Source organism: Lactuca sativa, chromosome 3 (genome assembly GCF_002870075.4).
Source record: "Lactuca sativa cultivar Salinas chromosome 3, Lsat_Salinas_v11, whole genome shotgun sequence".
Lineage (NCBI taxonomy): Eukaryota > Viridiplantae > Streptophyta > Magnoliopsida > Asterales > Asteraceae > Lactuca > Lactuca sativa.
Genome location: NC_056625.2, coordinates 276,439,833 through 276,460,521, shown reverse-complemented (window position 1 = coordinate 276,460,521; position 20,689 = coordinate 276,439,833).

Genomic DNA, 20,689 nt, shown 5'->3' with positions numbered 1-20,689 from the left:
TGGAATGTATTGATAATGTTTTTGGAATATTGTTTTGTTTAAATTAAAAATGAAAATTTTGGGTCATATTTTTGGGACGTTACATGAAATCAACCCTATGTATCTATATCTCTTACCCCCTATCTTGATATTGCACCACCAAGATTTCGATTTCTGAATTGGGGTATTTTCAAAACCTACAATATAGTTTAACGATGGAGGAAACACATAGAGAAGATGACGGTGGAGCAAACACCATCAAAACCTAAACCCATTCGATGTCTCATCGGTGCAAAACCCCCATCCACCTGTCAATTTCTATAAATCGATTTCATCATATCGTATTTCAAGACATGATATATCTCCCAGAGGGGTCTAGAGAAAAGGGAATTATTGGTGTTGCATGCCTGTCATCTTCTTCTTCTCTAAACTGATGTAATATGTCTATCCCCCTAATGTTGACGTTGGATTCGATTTTGATGGATCCTTAGGTTCATCATCAATTGGTGGCGGTCCTTGAAGCAGCGGTAATGTAACACTCGTTTATTTATTAGTTAAATAAATAAATTAATGAACGGATGGTAGCCTAAAATAAATAATTATATATATGCAGGGTGTTGGGTTCGAGGAGTTAATCGCCACATTTTTAGAAGTCGGGGGTTAAAAGCATGAGTTTGGGACTCATTTTATAAATATTTATGAAGACAGGGGCTCTGTGGTAATTACTGAGAAATTATTTTTTAAAAGAAATGAGGTGGAGGGGCTGATTATGTTATAATTAAGACATTGGGGAACTGTTTGGTAAATTACGTACCTAATTTGTAAAGGGTTTTAGATGGTGGGGTTCAAATGGTAACTTATAGACTTCTAATGAAAGGATTTTGTGGAGGAGGGGCCGAAGCTGTCATTATGGCAAAGATAAGTGAGGTACCGGGTATAACTCTTCTATCGGGCAAACCCTAACCCTAAACCCTCCCTTATGTTCCACCCGCCACCTTCCTTCTTTCTTCACTTCCGGTAGCCGCCGCTCTCACCCTTTCAAACTATGGCGTCGCACCACCACCTCCGTTAAGGTTGCCAACCGCCTGATGCCGCCACAACGCTATTGTCGAAAATATCGAGCCGCCGAGATCTAACCTCCAAACCGTGGTCGGAGTCCACTGCCACTGTTCTATCGTCTCGCCATCGTCGGTGTCGAGTCTGACCGCCACTTTCATCCTCCGACCAGCGATGCTTAGCGCTGTAAAAGAAGCCTTCAAGGCTTGGAACGACGACGACCGATCGCAGCTCTCATTTCTCGCCACCCTATCTTCTTCTACACTCAACTCTTGACGTCGTCGACATGTTAAGCGGGGGTTGTTGGGAGGCACCGTCAAGATCAAGGGGAGGCGCCGGTAAGCCCTAGCCGCCGTCATATCCCCCAACAGTCGTGCACCATGACCGCCGCCATGTTGTTGTTGTTGTCGAGCCTCCGTGTGCCACCGTGAGGTGGGTGGTCTTATGCATTCCCGAGCAAGTGTGTGTTTTGATGGCCGGAAAATGGAGAAGAAAACCACCATGGTCGCCAGCCATGGTGGCTGCCACCGTGTACCACCACCAACCACCACAAGGGTGGTTGCGTGTGTGTTTATTTAGTGTAGTGTGTTGCGTTTATTTTGGCATTTTCATTGTAAATTGTAACTCAAAAGCAAAATAATGGAATGAAATTAGAAACCACCACCCTAGGGTGGTGGCTGCCGCCTCCTGCCGCCACTGGCCGCCGTTTCGAGTGGCGGTGTGTCTTGCCTCGTCAAGTGTGATTCGTTTGGGGTGCTTGAAACCCTAATAGGCCTTGTTAGGCTAATGGGCCCAATGTAGCCAAATGGGCTTAGTGAAAACCCTAATGAGTCTAATGGACTCTAATTGACCCAATAAAACCTTAGTGGGCTTAATGACATTCTAGTGGGCCTAGTAGGCCCAATAAAAGCCCTAATGGACCTAAAAGCCCAATAAATTGATAAATGGGCTAACATTTGTGACGGAAGAACCGCAATGCCAATAAAACCCTAATTTGGGGAATTAATCAGGACACATGGGAATTATTTAATAACTGGAGATATTAAATAATAATCGTTGTCAAGAAATTAATCTAAGTAATATTAGACTTAATGGATTAAGTCCTTAATGGGTTAAGTGAGAAGACTTAACCCTAATCATCATTTTATGTGAAAACCCTAATTTCACTTGGGTGTATTGTTGGACCTTTTTTTAGGCCTTGATGATTGGGTTATTAAATGGGCTATCCAAGATCAAGCAAATGGTCTAGAGTAATTTAATGGGCCTAGGGTAAGGCTCATGTAAGGGGCTTGGGCCCAATTTTGAAAATTGGGCCATATATGGGCCATAGTTTGGGCCTTAATGATTATATGATGTTGGGCCGTAGAATGAGACCATGTATAGGCCTAGGCCCAATTTGGAAAATTGGGCCATGTGTTGGGCTTTGATTCCTAATTGAATTTGGACCTATGGTTTGGGCCTTGGGCTTGAATAAGCCAAGCTAGGGGTAATGTAGTAATTACCCAAAGAATGTACTTATGGTTATGTATTGGGACCCAATTATTAATTGGGTGTTATTTTGGTGTTGACAGTTCGGGAATCTGTCAGCCAGCAGCTGGGGTCGAGTCTGCGGGACTTCAGCAAGTGTGGGATTGTGTCTTCGGGACATCAGCAAAGTGAGGTGAGTTACCTTCCAGTAGCGGTGGGTCTACGGCCACAATGCCGGCCCACCAGTAGGAGTTGGGTGTTAGATGATTGTCTTTGTGATATCATCTAGTTTTGCTACTACCTGATATGTTATATGCTAACTTGATGTGTTATAGTAGTAGAGTCCGGTTGTTAGGACCGAAGGGTAGTCAGACACCCCAGATACGTCTGTGATGTCATGATTATATGCTAGCATTATCTGAGATATGTGTTAGGGGTAGTAGGAGAGGAACAGTCCCCCAAGTTCGGGTGTTAGGACCGAAATCAGACACCCCAGATACGTCTGACAATATGTGATGTCATGATTATATGCTAGCATGATCTGAGATATGTGTTAGGGGTAGTAGGAGAGGAACAATCCCCCAAGTTCGGTTGTTAGGACTGAAGGGTAATCAGACACCCCAGATATGTCTGATAGTATGTTATGTTATGATATGTGATAGTAGTAGTGGTAGGGTGAAACAATCCCCGAGGTTCGGTTGTTAGGACCGAAGGGTGGTCGGCACCCCAGAATGGCCGAACGGGTAGGTCGACACCCCATAATGGCCGTACCGGGTAGGTCGGGTACCCCAGAAATGCCTGACAAGTATGGTATGTTATATGATTATACAATATGTATGCTATGTGATTGTATGGTATGTGGTATGATGGGGGAACTCACTAAGCTGCGTGCTTACGGTTTACAGTTTTGGTTTCAGGTGCTTTGTTTCAAAGGAAAGGAGTCGGCTTGATCGCAACGCATCACACTATGTCTTCCGCACACGAGATCCTTGGGATTGCACTCTGATATGGTTTCATGATATTATATTTTGATTATTAACCCTTGGGTTTTGACACAAGACATTACTATGAATGTTTTTATACTAATGGTTTTATGTAATGACTTATTTAAAAATGAAATTTTTGGCCTGAAATTTTGGGATGTTACAGGTAAGGGAGGTTGTGTCGTCACTTCACTGTTAGTGTTGGTTTAGGAACAAGAAGAAAAAAATAGGGAATAATGGGTGTGTGGCGGTATATATTTTTTCAAGTGTATCCAATAAGTTTAATTAAAATATTTTCAACAATTAAATAATTGGAAGCCTGAAAAATAAACGAAAAAGAAATAAAAAATAACAATATAATTTTTTTATGTCTCTTATGTAACAACGTAAATTTTCAAAACAAATTTTCATTTTTAAATCACATCTTCAATCATCAAAAACAATATCAAACGACTGTATCCAATGTCATCATAACAAACAAATCCCAGAATCTCAAAAGATCTCAAATACATAAATCCTCTCAGTGTGTACCAATCATGTCGGCGCCTTCCCATGGTCCTCGCTAGTACCTGAAACACACAACACCATAACTGTAAGAATAAGTGCTTAGTGAGTTCCCCAAAATACCACATACAACACATACGCCTTTCCAGGCCGTAACTCTATGGGACCCTCTGGTCCAAGTGTCTCAGGGGACTTCCGTCCTGAATCCTGGTATACCTTCCGATCCTACCCGTATCGACCTTTCGGTCCGTAACCTCCTGACCTTCCGGTCCATGTCCTCTTGACCTTCCGGTCCATATCATCTTGACCTTCCGGTCCTCATCATACATAGCATACATAACGCATACATATCACATATCAGCATATAACACATACATCTCATAGCATATAAGACCTTCCGGTCACACATAGATACAGTATAGTGAGAAGAATCACCTCGGGTAATTCGGTAATCTCGAACTCGGTAAAATCTGGTCTAGCCTCTGCCTAGTCACATGGAATAAGCACTCTAATCAATACAACTATCAAGGCTAGACCAAATCCCTCTCTTAGCACTCTCAGAAGGGTAAAAGACCATTTTACCCCTCTCATGGCTCAAAGACCCTAACATTGACCAAACCCTAAAAGTCAACCAAAAGTCAACTCTCCGGGTTACGCTGCGCGTACCAAACCTGTAGGTTGGGCGTACCCGACAACCTCACAGAAACGGGGAACGCGACCCCCTACGCTGCGCGTACTGGTATAACGCCCCGCGTAACTCCCAGTTTCAGACTCCTTAGCTTTTGGGGTCTTAAACGGTTAATACCCACGTCCAGCTTTCAGATCTGACCACCCCTAAGCCTCTTAATCCATAAAGTTGGTGAATTTAAGCCTTTGCATGGCTGAGAGAGTCACCAACACCTAAATCTCTCCACTTTCAACACTCTAAAGCTCATAACTCAAGCATGACTCCATAACAACGACGAAGTTGGGATTTTTATGGATCAACATCACACATAACACTAAAATGGGACAGATCTAGGTCCATGGAGCCCCTCTTGCTCATAAAGTCTACAACTTTGGGACTTAAACCCTAGAAATGGACCATAAAACACCAAACCAAGATAAAGAGGAAAGTTCTGAGCTTTTTACCTCAAAGTGAAGCTCCTTCCTCTGAAGAACTCAGATCCAAGCTTGAACTTCAAACCCTAGCCTCCACAAGCTCCTCTCCTTCTTCTTCACTAACACACAAAGGCACCTTTAGCTCAAAATACTCATACACAAGCTTTAGGACGAAGGAAATGCTCTCTTAGGGTTTCACTCTCTGAAATGGTGGCTAAGGATAAAGCCTTAGCATTCCTTTTATAGTGCACAAGCCATAAATAAGGGTTTACATCTGGGCCCGCTACGCCCAGCGTAATCCTGGGTACGCCCAACGTACCTAGGCGAGTCCGCGTCCAACTTAAGCGCATGAGTACGCGTAACGTACTCTCCAGTACGCCCAACATACTCATTTGCAACACTTTCCACTCAAGGGCTAATCTTTACAGCTTGACAAAGGAGAAGGGTTAAATAGCTGTACCTGAATTTCGGGATGTTACATCTTAGAGATAAAACAAAAAACTTTTAAGTATATACGATTTAACTTTTAAAAATAAAGACTAATGTACCTTTTGCATATGCACGAATGACTAAGAGGGTGTTTGAGATTTCATTTCGATCTTTAAACATGTATTTTTTTTAAATTTTTTTTTGCAAAAATGACTTGTTAACTTATGGTGCTCAGAAAATGAGTTTTAAAAAGTTAGAAATCATAACTTACTGAAATCTCATTTTTGAATGGTTGATGAGATTTTCTTATTGAAAAACATTTTTTTTTGATTTATTAAACTTTTAAAATGCAAATAAATAAATAAATTGTTTTTAAATAAAGAGAACTAATCTATACACAACAATTTATACATTAAAGTACACAAAAATTGTTGTATAGAAAAATGGTAAATTAAGCAACCTAACCAGTTTTTTGGGTTTTTTTTTTTTTTAATATAACATTTTTTTAAACTAACATTTTGGTCCAGAATGGGTCATTCTGGACCCGAATAGCGGCCCAAGCCCAATGTTATATATATATATATATATATATATATATATATATATATATATATATATATATATATATATATGTGTGTGTGTGTGTGTGTGTGTGTGTGTGTGTGTGGGTCCTACACACAAAAAAATCCGAAATTAGCAGATCCGAAGCACGATCTACCCGCATTTCGAACCAAATTTTGAGCATGGATATGTCAAACCAAGTTAGTTCTACACTTTAACTTACTTTGCATTTGTTTTTCTGAAACGATTTTCGTATTCCAGAATTTTCTGGAGCACGAAGAACAAGTCTGAACTCTAGAATATCCGGATCATCCTTTTTTTTTTTTAAATCTTTTTATTGTTGTACGTATATGAATGTTATGTACGTACTTTGTATTGTGTTTCTGATCGATTGTTTTAGTCTGGAATAAAGTATTGTAGGGGTTCCGAAATGATAATGTAGATCGGGAACATGATAAACGTTGTCTAGAACCCGATGATCTATTCCGAAATGATGATTCAGAATAACTAGAATATATAATTTTTTTCTAAGTACTGTTTAATAACTTATACTAGTCCAAAGGCGAGTTAGCGTGAATGTTGTTAAAAAAGTGGGTTTTACGAACGACGAAGTTGTATTCCATTTACATGAGCTTTTAGAATCACATCTGATAAAGAAAAAATCGAAAAATAATAATTTTATAATTATAATTTATTTTTACGGTAATGTATTAAAATGTTCTTGGAATTTTGTTTTTGTAGATAAAGAACGACGATGCCGAGTTTCGAAATAAGATAAAAAAACCAACAAAGACACCCATAAAATTAAGAAAGAAATCAGAAAGGGTGTTAAAACTTAAGTTGAAAGCAGATAAGACTTCGGAAGATAGCACCGGAGCAAGTGCTGACAAACCAGTTATGATAGACTAGTTGCAATTATGTTTGTTTTTGTTATGAATATGTTTCAAGAAGTGTTTATTATTATTATTAAATACTTTTATGGAAATTGATTTTTAAATAGTATATTATTATAATTTAAGTATATTCTATTTTCAGTCTCCAACATCTAGTGACTCGACGTGCTAAACACCGAATGGTAATACTGGAAATCCAATTACCGCCTTTACCGACTGAGGACCATAGAAAACTAGCACTGTATAACATGAAAATGCTCCTCACTACCATGTCTGAAGATATACGACAATTTATGAACACAATGAACATCATCGAAGCAACACGTAGGACAACTCCAACAATAGAAGATTGAGTTGAATTGACTGATAATGGTTTTGAATTAATTGAGACCTACATGGAATTGTTTAAAAATCATGTAGATACAGCTAGTTTGCATCGGATGAAAGTTCTCAGTTATCGGCCATAAATGTAATCTAATTTTAAATATGAATATTGTAATGTCTTTTCAAACTTATTTTTGTAAAAGGAACGATATGATTATCTAAAATGACAATTATCCTTTTTCATTAACATTATTGCAAAGAGCGTTATAAAACCTAATACATAACTAGAATTGGTTTTCACAAATTTGGAAATTGTAAGGGATACATATTTTGTTCCCGATCAATAAAATCTCCTCTAATTCTAACAACATTTGTTAAATGGTCCCGTTTTGCATGCAACTTATTGATCTCCTTATTTACATTTTCAATCCACTTCTCAACTTGTTTCACTTCTTTCATAACTTCAACAACCCATTTTTCTTTTTCATTTACTTGTTCCGCTAGATCATCTGCACGTTGATTTAGTGTGCGACTTCTTTCAGAGTCCCTTTCGTTTGCTTCTTCAACAACCTTAATAGCTTGGAAAATGTCATCAGACATTTTATCCGGGAGTGGGAAATCTAGGCCAACAAACATAACAATCTTCTTCTTCATAATGCCAAACACCATCGTGAGATGAACTCATTCCAATTTTATTTCAAACGTTGAGGATTCATGCTAGGTGCATTTTAAGGTTGAAAAGCAAGTGCCCGAAATAGCCATTCCAGAAAGTGGCTCTGGATCTGGAATGGGGTTCCAGAATAGGGGTCCAAAATACTATCAACAATCTATACATTTACTGTTCGGAATGACTATGCATACTGTCAGGAATCTATGAATTTTACTGTTAGGAAATGACTACATATATGTCAGGAATTTATGACAATTACGTACAAAAGCAATGTCCGGAACAATGGTCTAAAATAGTTGGTCCGGAACCTGACTCCGAAATAGTTGGTTTGGAATGTGGCTCCGGAACAATGGTCTTAAATAGCTGGTCTAGAACGTGGCTTTGGAACAATGGTCCAAAATAGCAGGTCTGAAATACTGTAAGGAATCTATGACATTTACTATTTAGAATGACTACTCATATGTCAGGAATCTATGACTTTTACTGTTCTGAATGACTACTCATATGTCAGGAATCTAGGACAATTATTGTTTTGAAATTAGGGTTCGAAATATCAATTCTAGAATGTGGCTCCAAAATGTTTTTTCAGAATAGTGTCAGGAACCATAACCCTAGTAAATGTCATTATATAAAGGAATTCAAGCATCAAAACTCTTTACCTTGTTAAAGTTAATACTAAAAATTTATTTCTCATAATCCAAAGAAATGACATACTGCGATTGTGGCACTGAGGGTATTATAAGGACATCAATGACTAGAAATAACTCTGAACGACTTTTTTACGTTTGTCCTAAAGAGGTATGTGGGTTATCCTTCTTTAAATTAATATTGATTTACACAATATACGTCATGTTTTTTATCTTAAATTTTAAGGGACCACAGTCTGGGTTTATCTGTTGAGTTGACAAAACAAAAGACAATAATTTGGTGATAATCAGTAACTTATTTCGATCGAAGAAGAAACTTGAAACCCAAAATATGCACTTAAAGATAACGTTAATTTGTAGTTAGATTTTCTTTTATGGAATCATTGTGTACAAGTTGTAAGCTTTATGTTCATCAACTAAGTTTCCCTTCTGTAACGCTTATTAATCTTTTTAATATGTAATGTTTTCTTGTTTGTTAGTATTACTATGGTACTTGTAAATTATGTTTATTTCTAACAAATATTAGGGCAATAATAATATTTTTCATTACACACTGCAAATTAGGGTATGTACTTGACCCGATGGTGCATGGTCCTTTTGGGTTGCCTTCACCAAAGCAACTTGATAAGATGAATTATGGAGAGAAAGGATTAAATATGATTTATTAATATATTATGAGAATAATATATTAAAAGAGAAATCATATTGTTTAATTAATATTAGTCAAGAATTAATTGGTAATTAGTTTTGTAACTAAAAGAGATTAATTAAACTTAAGGGACTGGAATTGTAATTATAAGATAATTGCAATTTGGGCCATGGATTGCCTTTTATTATAAGGTGGACAAATTCTATGGGGGAAGCCCATATGAAATCGTACAAGGCCTTAAGGAAAGGGCTCCATGGGTTGCTTAGGGCTTAAGCATCCAAATTAGGGTTTCCTTGTTAGATAACCCTAATTGCCTCCTATATAAAGAGATCCTTTATGACCAAAAACGTGGCTAAGGCTTATCCTAGGGTTTCACACGTTTTAGGGCAGCCTCCATCGTCTCTCCTCTTCATCCTCTTGCTTATGGTGTTTGTGAACCATTAGAGGAGTGACAATTGTGACTCTAAGATTTCTAAAGTCAATACAAGGAGATTTGGGATTGTTATTGCTACATAACAATCAAGGTATGATCTTAAACCTAATTGCATGTTAATATGATTACTTGAATGCTAGATCTAGGGTTTATAGTCTTGGATAACTTGCATGTACAATAGAGAAACTTAGATCCAAGCATTAGGGTTTGTATGAGCACATAGGATGTTCTTAGGACCAAAACCCATCAGTGGTATCAGAGCCAAGATTGGTTTCTATTGTATTGATGCTTTGTATGTTGAAAAAAAATTCGATTTTGTGTTTCTGGGGGCTGAACTCGCCAAGTTTTCTAGATAAACTCGCCGAGTTCATGATGAACTCGACGAGTCCATTCCTGACTCAACGAGTCGGCTGGTCAGTGAGACGGAAAACCGGGATTTCTTGCTGTTTTTGCTTGAGGATACTTGCGTTATCATATTAGATCAATATAAATCCGATTTTTTTTATATATATGACTATATACTTGATCTAATTGAAGATATTTATCAATTAATAAAATATTTGTTTCCTTATGTGATAATTGATTAATTGTTTTGATTAAATTGATAAATTGTTTTTCAAGAAATCATTAAATAAATCAAATATGGATAATTATGTGATTAAATGTTAATTTAGATTATTTGTTATTTGATCCTTGTGTTATGAAATGTTTCATATTTTCCCCTTTAGGTTTTATAGTTTAAATTTGACCTCAAAAGTTTTGTTGTTTTGAAATTTAAATAGTTGAAACTCTAATGTTTTGAAAAAAGTTTCAAAATTTGCCCTCAAGTTTTGGAATTTAAATTTTGATTAATAGTTTAATTTTGATGTATATTTAAATTCTAAACCCTAATGTTTTTGAAATGTTTCAAAACTTGCCCTCAAGTTTTGGAATTTAAAAGTTGATTAAAAGTTTAATTAGGAATGTTAAATTCTAACCCTAGTATTGTTTTGAAAAGGTTCAAATCACACCCTTATGGTTTTATTAATTAATTAAGGTGTATAATTAAAAGAGGTTTAATAAATCCATAAAAGTTTAGGTTTACAATTTAATTGAATTAAAAGTATAATTGTTAAATTAGACCACCTAGTATTTTAAAAGTGTAAAATACACCCTATACTATATATAACATTAAAAGTCTAACATTATATATATGTAAGAGTAAAAGTCAGTCTTACCGTTAGTAGACCTCATTCACGAAGCTGGTCTATAAAGGGTGTTTAAGGAAATTGCCTATAAAATGGCGATTGAATGGGTATCCACTCTTACCCACCGCACTCTTGACTAGTGGAGGGTCGTTAGCCGAACGGGTAGGATAGGACGAAACCTTCCATTATAAGTATAATGAATTATTAAAGTAACTAAATGTTTTCATAAAATTCCCAATCTTAGTTACTTAGGCAAAAGTGAATTGATGCAATTCTATGAAATTACACTTTGTGCCCTTGCGAAGACGTTAGTGGAGCGTGTGTGGTTTACCGGCACACTAAATGGTTCTAAGCAAAGGTAGAAAAGGGTGACTCAATGTTTGTCATAGTTCGGTGGAACGTGTGTGGTTTACCAGCACATTGAATAGATGACTGTAACATGTGGGGGCACCATGTAGTTTGCATGGTTATTCACACCCGCTTTGTGATCCTCGGCATCCCAGTCACAAACAAGAGGGGCATATCGAGATTTAAACATGCCATTGAAATGTTCAATGAATCTCAAAGGATCTAGGAGTTTTCATAGATTTAAAACTTAAATTTCTTTTTCGTTTTTCATGGTGGAAATTAGTGAATCGTCATTCACTTACCTTCAAATATTCTACAACTAGATTACGGCATCCCTTTTCTAGGTTGTAGCATATTGTGTTGGGTCCTAGCCTTAGTATCTCATTTAGGTGATTTACTAAGGACTCAATCAATCAACTAACTTGAATTCGTTTTCTCCCGTTTTGTAGATGTCAAAGTCCGACAACTATGGTCTTCCCAAATCTCGTGGAACAAGCATTCCACATGAAGATGGTATTCCACGATTCGATCGAGGAACAAGAAATCATGCTTCACTTCCTCCTCCTCCTCCTCCTCCTCCAATTGTTCTCCCTAACCCACAAGTTTGAAGGCTTGAAAAGTTCAAACTCACTCAAGCCCTTTTGGCAAGTAAACATAAAGAAGGAAAGTCGGTGTGTGCACACGTCCTAGGGATGAAGTCACACATTGATAGGCTAAGAATGTTGGGATCCGTTGTCTGTGAGGAGATGGCTGTTGATTGGGTTCTTCAGTCACTTCCTAACTCATATAGTGAGTTCGTAAGAGAGTACTATATGATGAACCACGACGTGACCCTTATAGATCTCACCTATATGCTTGTTGCTGCTGAATCAGCAATGGTTTGGCGTAAAAGCAAAGCAAAGTTGATTGGTGAATCTGCCTTCCAAGACCTCTATGGATATGGACAATGGCAACGAAAGACATGCTATGATCGAAAAGTTTGATCATAAGAGAAAGGCAATGTCTGAAGTAGTTCCATGTCATGTTCCAAAAGAGTCAATTTGCTTTTATTGCCAAGAGAAAGGGCATTGGAGACGAAGCTGCCCCATTTACCTAAGAGATCTAAGAGATGGGAGAGTCGAAACGTATGGCTCTAATATAGGTAAAATCCATTAACTAACTCTTTTAAGCTTCTATTCTAGATTCTTAATACATAATGTGATAAGATTGCAATTGATGTTTTGTAGGATCGAAGAAAAGAAAGGAAGCTTAAGGGAAGAAGTGAGCAGAATCTAACCGTGAAGGAATGGATTTCGATCGCATTTCTCGAAGATTAGATTTTTGAGATACTACTTAGAGTTAGAATTAGATTGCTAAGAAATATGTATTAGCATAGTTTTTCAATGAATTGCATTGTAAGGACAAATTTTTCCGCAATAAAATAAATTTTGATTTTAAATTTTATTTATTTATCCTTGCAATGGCGTGTATGAAAAATTGATGTTAAAACGTTTCTATTATTAACAATAATGGATTTTGGTTCTTATTATATTATTTATGGAAAGTCGAGAGCTTACCAAATAGGGAGAGTTTCTCATCGTTCAAGTTTCAATTGGACAGAAACTTGGAATCATGCAACTTGGTTGCATGATGAATGAGAAATTTCATATTTGGAAATTAGACTAATTCATTGACAAAGTGTCAAGTGAAGGACTAGGAGATCGAGTACACAAAGTTGTGTGCTGATCAAGTCCACCACAAAAATAATAAAGATATTCGTCATAATTTACTAAAGGTTTAGTAAATATGATTATACTTATAAGATTAAGTGTAATTCTGAATTGATTGAAAAGGTTTAAATCAATAGCAGAACGAATAAGAAGAATCAAATAGGCAGAAAGATAAAAGTTTCTCCATTCTAAGAAGAAGGGAGAGTACCTTTTATGCTTTATGATAGGTCTTAATGATTAAGAACCATATCTCAATTGATCCTCTAAGTGAATCTTAGTACAATTGTATGTCTAAGAAGAGGAATCAAGAATTGAAGAAATGGTTAAATCAAGAATTCAATCATACTTCGTTCCAAAATAAGTCTTAGAGTTAAGATTGTGACATTGAGTGGAAATGTATTAAGAAGGTTTATAACATTCATCAAATGTGGAAAGTTGTGATGTCTTGGATAAGACAAAGACCAATTAGGACCAATTTATGAAGTGTTTTGATAAAAGCTACGCTAACTCTTGAATATTTGTTTGTCAAGAAATGTTTATTGACAAGAGAATCTTATATGTCAAGGAGTCAGTGGGAGTCTTAATGGTCTTGAAAAGTTTCAAGAACAAATCAAAATAGACCTTATCGATCATCACTAGCACACAAGTTGAGGTTTACAACCTATCGTGTTGACATTATTTTATTTCTGTGCTGTTCCAATTGAGTTAATTATGCATGTGAGTCCTATGAGTTCTCATTTGAATGTATAAAAGGCGAGGACCTTGATCAATGAAAAGTACATTGATAGGAAAAGGTGAGCTGCTTAACTACTTGGAAGACATGGTGGGCAGCTATGCTACCATAAGGCAAGAAATCAAGACTAAGAAAGTTCGGTCCATATGAGTTTGAATTTGTCGTGAACTTTGGTTTTGACAAATTCACATGGATAGGAACACATACACCGTTTAAATCTAAGTGTCATAAGATTTCCTCCTTCATGAAAATGAGTGTGAGGAAATGCTTTCACTAAGAAAGATTTTAAGAAGATAGTGGTTGTAAAATTGCATTCTCGAATTCGATTATGGTTACGGTATCCCTTTCCATAATTTGAATTGTGAGGTTTGGCAATTGTTTACACACACATATGAACTATCTAAGGCAAATGTGTATAAGTTCAAGAAGCCTTGATAAAAGATTATCAAAACACTAAGTATTAGAAACATGAACTTAAGAAATTCAATAAGCATTGTTTTTCTGAAAGTTAAGCTGTTTCTGAATACATGTCAAAGCTAGTGGGAGCATAAGTGTTATGTTTTATGATAATCATCATGATAGTGGGAGCATAAATGTTATGATTGTATGATTATTAAGGCACGTATTACAAGTTGGCAATATTAATTATAGAAAACAAGAGTTATACCTTGCAAAGTCGTAAGGGTTGTAAAGTTGTTTTGCTATAATTAAGGGAGAGAATATTATGCTTCATTTCAAATCTAAAGACTTAGGTTGAGAAATGTTAATAAATTTAGTCAAGAGTACATAGTGTATTCTTAAAATTTCGATTATGATTACGGCATTCCTCTTCACAATTCGAATTTTCAGAACATAGCAAATAAAACATTATGCGTTGTGTCCCATACGCTTCGGGTATAGGATCGATTGCAAATGTTTTAATGTTTGACCATTCTAAAATTTTCCAAATGTCAAGCGCATTTAGAGGGAAAAGGGACTAGAATTGGTTTTGACTAAAATAATTAAACAACTATCAAAGGACAATCCAAAGTTCGCCGAGGATTGGTCGCTTGTGAGTAGTTGGAAGTATAGTATTGGAAAATATGGAAATGTTTCCATATTGGATGGACCACATCGGCATTATTATGAATAGATAAGATTCTATTAAGAATAAGTTGTCATATGGAAAATATGGAAATGTGTCCATATTGGGAATTGAATATTGAAAAACTATGACTAGATTAGAAACTTTTATGCAAAAGGATGTTCAAAGGAATGTACTTTGAGTGAGAGACATCATATCTAAGGAATTGTATTGTAACAATTTCCGATAGAGTACTTTGTAATATCATTGGCAATAGTCTTTGTGACTTTGGTGCAGTGATATTACGAAAGGATCATTGCATAAAATGTTAGAATCTAGCATATTCTATAAGTAGCAAGAATTTGATATTCTTTCACTTATGGAAAAAGGATTTGGATTTGTGAAATGAGAATGATTGGAAATGTGCTCAATTTGGTCTATTTCACAAAGTAAGAACCATAGGTAAACATTGTGTGCATACTAGGAGCATGGGACAAGTGTAATAATTCAAGTAAGAAGTTGATTACCCGAAACGACAAATAATGAGTAATCAATATGGTGATAAATAAAAGGTGTTTTATTTATGCTCAAAGGGTTGAGGCCATATGGGATTAGTATCATTCTTGTGTTTCACTTTGCATCTTTTGACTTCCAGAATAATTGAGTTTATTAAGAATAATCGAATTATTCAAACGGACCACAGTTAGTCATACGTTGAAGTAGGTATGAATGAAGACTGTGTTGGGGTGCAAAGTTATTCATTCATGACTTTGTAAATGTTTGACTTTTGTAAAACCCACTTGCATGTGGTGCTTTAGCCTTTAGAGCCATTTGTTAGAGAGTGAGAGAGAGAGACATGTAAACACCTCTATAAATAGTGGGTTCATACCACTTGTAGAGGTGTGCTTGAGAGATGTAGAAGTGAGTGTGTAAGTGTGTGTTAATTATGTAGTCTAGATCTAGATCTTTTTTGTAACACCATATACATTCAATATATCTCTTAAACACCCAAATCACCATGTTCAATTGTGCAAACTTTAATTCCGCATGCCAAGCCATGTTCTTTTGTCACTACAATTGGTATCAGAGCTTGGTTTTCACGATCAACATGACTTTTGAAGAACGATTCTCGGCTTGGCAATTTTTGTCGCAACTTGAACAATTTTGGTGAGTCTCTCTCTATGATCTCTCGTAATATTTGGATTCGTGCTTTGCGTTCTTGATTTTTGATCGTTTTGATTCATTGGATCTAATTGGTTTCAAACCTCATTGTTGATTCAATCATTTTTGTTTAGATCAAATTCAAACAAAAAACAAAATAAAATTTACTGTTCATCTTCCGTGATCCAAAGTCTCAATATTACTGTTCATGATTTGTTGAAGCCCAATCAATGATCGATATATGATTGATAACTTTGAGGCCAAAAATCTCGATCCATTACTGTTCATTCAACCAGATTGAAGCCCAAACTTGTAATCCAACTGATAGATTCGATGTATCTGATTGTATTCGCATATCCGACATCTATTTTCTTGTTCTAGCAAATCGATAATCACGATCTTGTATGTTGAATCGAAAGTCGATTGTATCAAATCAGTTTTGTTGATGGATATTAATCATTGTTTTTCTCTCGATTTATCTAGTCTTGAATTGATTCAATTGCCTTTGATATTGATACTTTATCGATCATTCATAATCAGTTGTTCTTCAGCTCTTAATCTCGACTTCTCATTGTATTTTTCTCGATCGATGTTGAATGTATATCTGATAATGAGTGTCGATTTCTTATGATTTGGAATATGATGAACTCGATTTTATACAAGTTCCAGTGAAGAAGTCGGAAATTGATCTTTTGATTTTGATGAAATTCTTGATCAAGAACACCTGAATGTGTGAAGAACTGTTGAAGGAACACATTTTGATCTGAAATTGTTCTGAAAAGTTATCAATTTGTTGTTTGTTGACTGAAGAATTGAAAGTCAAAACAAAAAGTCCAAATTGTTGTTCTTGGTTCAACTTGTACACACGCTTCACTGAGTTGTACAATTGGATTATCATCGTGTGATTCTGGGATTTGGTTTGTTAGTTTGAAATCGAGATCTGATTGTTCGTATGGGAAGATGATTTCGATTGTTGATGAATGAAGGGCTATCGTATGGTTTAATGGATATGTGATAATCAAGTGGTTGATCTGGAAATGCGAATTTGATTTTGAAAATCGATTAATTGGTTTGAATGCCAAGAATATTCGCACTTGGGTCTCAAAAATTAATGTTCGTATTTGATCACTTGGGTTCACATATGAAATCAGTTGAGTTCGCATATGGATCTTCATTGAGTTCGCATATGAGGTTAATTGATTTTGATTTCGCAAGCTTGGAGTCGGAGATCTGGATTGTGTTCGCATCTATAGAATGCGAAGAGAATTTAAATGTGATATTCAGTTCGCATTTGGTGAGACAAGTATGTGCTTGATGATTTTTGGTTGGTTCGCATTTGAAATCAGTGGGTTTCGCATCTGGGTTCGCATCTGGGTTTCTCAAACAACTGAAATGCGAATCTCAGACAACTGATTAATTTCTGAGTTAATGCCAATGAAGACAACTGAAATACGAATGAACTCAAATACGGATGGATAGAAGATGCGAAAGAGGTGTGAATGAAAATGCGAAGTGTTTACTGTATAAATGCGAATTGGGGAAGAAAGCTAATAGTTTCGCATTTGGTCCCTCATTTTTTCATGAAATAATTCAAATGGACTAACTTCGCAAATGGGGTTATAAAATGACAAAAATGCAGAATTTTCATTTCGCATTCCTGCAGTTTTTGCAAGATGGCAAATTTTACCCAGTTTCGCATTTGGGGTAAAATTTTTGAGAAATTGGAATATTTTCAAATCTGGTCCCTACAGTTTGTGCGAATTTACACATTCTATCCAGTTTCGCAAATGAGAGTGTGTTTCGCATATTTGGCTGTTTTGGGCGCAACGGGTCACTGCAGAATTTTGAAATTGACAATTTCTACCCATTTTTGAGAAATTTTGTCAAAGGCGATCCGTGAACGATGATAAAAATTCATTATTTTTTGGGTTTTCCAGATTGAAGCACAAAGTTTATGCCACATGTTAAGGGGGAGTTTTAACATGAAAAATTCCGAATAGAGCACAAATTGAAGAGTCATGGAAGAATTGAAGATTGAAGTTCGTTTCGACATGTGTCACCTTTGAGGCTCGAACCGCGTAGTGCTTGATTTTGGAAGATTTGAAGTGGGTCATTCATTCCTAACTTTGAGGGGGAGAATGTTGGGGTGCAAAGTTATTCATTCATGACTTTGTAAATGTTTGACTTTTGTAAAACCCACTTGCATGTGGTGCTTTAGCCTTTAGACCCATTTGTTAGAGAGTGAGAGAGAGACATGTAAACACCTCTATAAATAGTGGGTTCATACCACTTATAGAGGTGTGCTTGAGAGATGTAGAAGTGAGTGTGTAAGTGTGTGTTAATTATGTAGTCTAGATCTAGATCTTTTTTGTAACACCATATACATTCAATATATCTCTTAAACACCCAAATTACCATGTTCAATTGTGCAAACTTTAATTCCGCATGCCAAACCATGTTCTTTTGTCACTACAGACTGTCGTGAATTGGTGTGTGGATTGTCTAAAAGAGTATTAGACATAAGCAAATGTTTGCTGCAACGTTCATGAGTGCTTATGAATATGAATTTGAGCATTGGATTAAACCCACGCTCACTTGGATCACTCCATAAATTGCATCATGAGTGATTGGTGAGACGATAACATCTTATATTCTTGAAACCAAGATGTGTGAGTTGTATCTTGCGAATCGGTTGCACATTGATAATATGTAAACGCACTAGTAACTTGGTGTTATAAAACATATTGTTGTGTGTGATTCGGTGAGTGAGTGCAAGCAAGCATTGTATCAAAGTTTATCCGTTCCTTTTATCCAAAGTAGGATAAAAGCGATATCTTTGGGCCCCTCGATGATTTAGTGATGACAAACGTAAATGCTCGGCCGGGCTAGGGCTAATTTGATTTGTTCAATTAGTCAGTCGTCATAAATCGGGAATCGAGATATAGTACAAAGAGAATGATTTGAAATCATATCTCATATGATATCTAGAATGGAGGAATATATGATCCCTTATCTAAGGACACGCGTATATGATATGATCAGAGTTGACAGCGGCTTTGGAAAGCTACGATTGCAGATCAGGATCTGAAGTCATACGCAGAATAGTTATTAGACTTATCCAAGTGGGAGACTGTTGGATTAGTGTCTAAGTCCATAACTATTTTGGTATGTACTTGACCCGATGGTGCATGGTCCTTTTGGGTTGCCTTCACCAAAGCAACTTGATAGGATGAATTATGGAGAGAAAGGATTAAATATGATTTATTAATATATTATGAGAATAATATATTAAAGGAGAAATCATATTGTTTAATTAATATTAGTCAAGAATTAATTGGTAATTAGTTTTGTGACTAAAAGAGATTAATTAAACTTAAGGGACTGGAATTGTAATTATAAGATAATTGCAATTTGGGCCATGGATTGCCTTTTGTTATAAGGTGGACGAATTCTATGGGGGAAGCCCATATGAAATCGTCCAAGGCCTTAAGGAAAGGGCTCCATGGGTTGCTTAGGGCTTAAGCATCCAAATTAGGGTTTCCTTGTTAGATAACCCTAATTGCCTCCTATATAAAGAGATCCCTTATGACCAAAAACGTGGCTAAGGCTTATCCTAGGGTTTCACACGTTTTAGGGCAGCCTCCATCCTCTCTCCTCTTCATCCTCTTGCTTATGGTGTCTGTGAACCATTAGAGGAGTGACAATTGTGACTGTAAGCTTTCTAAAGTCAATACAAGGAGATTTCGGATTGTTATTGCTACATAACAATCAAGGTATGATCTTAAACCTAATTGCATGTTAATATGATTACTTGAATGCTAGATCTAGGGTTTATAGTCTTGGATAACTTGCATGTACAATAAAGAAACCTAGATCCAAACATTAGGGTTTGTATGAGCACATAGGATGTTCTTAGGACCAAAACCCATCACATCAATGACTAGAAATAACTCTGAACGACTTTTTTTACGTTTGTCCTAAAGAGGTATGTGGGTTATCCTTCTTTGAATTAATATTGATTTACACAATATACGTCATGTTTTTTATCTTAAATTTTCAGGGACCACAGTCTGGGTTTATCTGTTGAGTTGACAAAGCAAAAGACAATAATTCGGTGATAATCAATAACTTATTTCGATCGAAGAAGAAACTTGAAACCCAAAATATGCACTTGAAGATAATGTTAATTTGTAGTTAGATTTTCTTTTTTGGAATCATTGTATACAAGTTGTAAGCTTTATGTTCATCAACTAAGTTTCCCTTCTGTAACGCTTATTAATCTTTTTAATATGTAATGTTTTCTTGTTTGTTAGTATTACTATGGTACTTGTAAATTATGTTTATTTCTAACAAATATTAGGGAAATAATAATATTTTTCATTACACCCTGCAAATTAATTACAAGCACATTGACAATAAAACTGCAATCAAAGGGTGTATTATTTCCCATTATGATGGAGGGGGAAGAAGGTGCACAATTTGTGTCTGGTAGACAATCTGTCAGCTCGATAATATATCTGAACCATATAAGGTAATTCATGGACGTTCGAATGACGTGATGCTGCAATAGCATGACCGTAAGCTATACCTAAACTGTGCCATTTCCCTTATGAATATGTATGACGATTCATATTAACAATACAAGTTTTTTTTTTTAAAATAAAAAACTCGATAAATGTCAGATGGAAGTGGAGATGGGATCTCTGGCGGGATCTTTGCTGCTTGCCACTTAACAGATTTTTGCATCCTTTATGAAGCACCATTTCAGCATATGGGGTGAGTACGGTAGTCA